Source organism: Hipposideros armiger, unplaced genomic scaffold (genome assembly GCF_001890085.2).
Source record: "Hipposideros armiger isolate ML-2016 unplaced genomic scaffold, ASM189008v1 scaffold_712, whole genome shotgun sequence".
Lineage (NCBI taxonomy): Eukaryota > Metazoa > Chordata > Mammalia > Chiroptera > Hipposideridae > Hipposideros > Hipposideros armiger.
In genome coordinates, this window is record NW_017732062.1 from 884,980 (window position 1) to 888,057 (window position 3,078).

Genomic DNA, 3,078 nt, shown 5'->3' on the forward strand with positions numbered 1-3,078 from the left:
TTCCCCCAATTCCCCAGCGCTGTTCCCATCCCTAATTCCCCCAATAAAAATATTTTTAAAAAAAGACTAGAGGCAAGAGGAACTGAATGTAAACACTGTAATCTAGTTTGGGAAAAGTGGTTTCCCATGGGAGAACAAGTTAACAATTCTGAAGTTGCTACACATTTATACCGAGATTGAACCAACAAGTAAATGGATGGCAGATGCTAGGGGTCAGGTTTCTCACTATTGGAGTAGGAGGCTATAGATAAGCAAGGAGGTAGAATAAACCCTTTGGCATTGGATTAGAGTTGGAGACGTCACTATAAACTCATCTTTAGCTGAATATAATACAGGTGGACATATACAGAAAAAAATTTAGATAAGAGTGTGTCCATGGTTTAATATGCATATGTATATTTTCTAGCTCTGTTCACTGAGAGGGTTTATAAGGTAGTATGTCTCTATTTCAACAAGCACAGTCAGTGCCTAAGTCATGATTTCTAATACCGTTCTCTAATTAAAGGAACTGGAGCTTCCTGGATAAATGTTAGGGAGCCACAGAATACACATGAGAGCCTGGGGCATCCTATACTACCAGAAAGCAAGGAAGTATTCAAACAACAAAAAAGACAAAAGCATATCAAAGGAACATAGGAGCGAATCTGCAAGAGCTCCCTTTGGCCAAAGCTGGAACAACAAAACATAACAACATAGTAATGGATTATAACCCAAAATATTCAATCAATTTCCATGAGTGTGTACAAAAATATAGACTCCTGTGGTGTGCCGGTAAATGTTTAATATAAATAATTGAATAAATACATACATACATAAATAAATAAATAAGAGGGACAAATTTCTGGTAGAGAAGAATAATTTATGTAGATATTCCCTGCTCGCAGAAGTGTAGCTTACCTCCCCAGCCCTTGAGTGTGGACTGTGCTTAATGACCTTCTTGCAAAGAGGACTGTGATGGAACAGGGTGAGGGAGTGAAGAGTAACTTAACAGTGGAGAAACCTGATAAACGCTGTCTCAGATAGCTGATTAGTATCATTAGGTTAGTATCATCGGTGATAAGTCATGTTGATAGCCATGTACCCTTGATCTCATTTAATGAGACTGGCACTTCCTCCCCCAAACCCATAACCTCAGTCTAACAATAAGAAAAACTTCAGAAAAAATTCAATTGTGGGACCTTCTACAAAATATTCAATACTTCACCAGTACTTCTCAAAACTGTCAAGGTCATCGAAAATACAGAACACCTGAGAAACTATCAAAGACAATAGGAGGCTAAGGAAACATGACTAAACATAATGCAGTAGCCTCGTTGTGATTATGGAACAGAAAGGTGTATTAGGTAAAAACTAGTGAAAGCCAAATACAACATGGAATTGAGTATAATAGTGATATAGTAATGTTGGTTTTTCTGTTGTAAGAAATATATCATGGTAACACAAGATTTAACAATAGGGAAGACTGGATGTGGGACATAAGAGGAGCTCTGAATTATCTTTGCAAATTTTCTGTAAATCTAAAACTATTTTAAAATTAACGGTTTGTTTAAATTACAAAAAAAAATACTGGGTTTGTGCAAACAGAATGACTGATAGGCAGAACGAGTTGGTTACTTTAAACTAGAGGTAGTCAGGGAGGGCTTTTCTGAGGAAGTAATATTTGAACCTAGACAGAGCCAGGGATGCAAAGTTCTGGAGGAAGGGCCTTGCTGGTAGAGGGAACAGCAGGTGCAAAAGCTTGAGGCAAGAATGAGCTTTGGGTGTTTAAGGAATTAGCAGAAAGACCTCTGTGGCTAAGAACACAACATGAGTAGAGAAACTGGTACAAGCAAAGAAGAAATCAAGGGAGCAGACGTGTAGGGCTTTGCAGGCCATATGTCTTTCATACTAGACAAGGAGCTACCTCATCATAGGGCATGTGGCATTGTTTATCCCCTAACTCTAGCACAATGACTCATAAATATAGTATTCTTTTGAGTGAGTGAACTCAAAACTGAAGGGAAAAAATAGGCCCAGTGTTGTGCTGGTAAATGTTTAACAACTGATTCTCTCAAGGAAAATAAAGCACAGAATTGTACTGTTCACCAATTTTCTTGGTATAAATAGTTCCGCCATGGCCAGTGTCAACCTACCAATGTGATATCACTGAACGAGCTATTAGGAAGAGATGTGTACAATAAGCTCTCAAGAGCTAGCATGGCTCCAGCACATCACTGCACAGAAACCACTTAGGATCTTTCTGAATGAGATCATTTAGCACAATTCTCAGTTGGCTATGATTGCACCTGTCTATTCAATCACAAATACATATTTTCCCAACTTTTTCAGAAGGATATTATGAGAGACATTATTAAATGTCTCAAATTGCAAGTCAAATACAGTTACCCAGAAAAAAATAAAGTTCAGTGTATAATATGAATCCTTCAACTTATTCTTAGTGGACTAATTTTGGCTCCCCCCAAATCACCAGTTCCCTGCCCAGGTACCCACAGTTCATCTCTGCCTGAATCATTTCCTAAGGTTTTCTGGGTACTGGTAACCTGTCCACCAATTTTGTTTGGACAAATTACAATCTTCACAGTTTTGAAGATCAGAATATCCATCACTCGTCTCAAACAATACCACTTTCATATCAATGATTGCTCAATGATTCCTGGCAGTAATTCAGTAACTTAAGGCAATGAATACCCTTTTAGTTTAAGTAGCTGGTTCGAATCACCATCCTGAGGTGCTGGAGTTTGAGCAGCATGCTAACATTGGGGAGCTCTTCCTGGAATTGAACATCTCTTCTTTGGACAATGAGGGACAGGAACAAAATGAGGCAGCTGCTCTGTGGCCAGCTAAGTCGAGAAAATGGAGGGAGCCAGGGCTCAAGGAATGGTATAAGAACATATAAAAAAGCAACAACTCCAAAAAGCCATTCTATCCAAGGCGTACAGGAAGCCAGAGTTCCTTGGGAGAATTCTCATATGATGGCATGGACTTAACAGTCATCATTCAATTTTCCAAAATGTGAAATAGGTTTTATGCGTACATACAACAAAATCACTGCAGACCACATTTCTTTTTTTTTTTTTT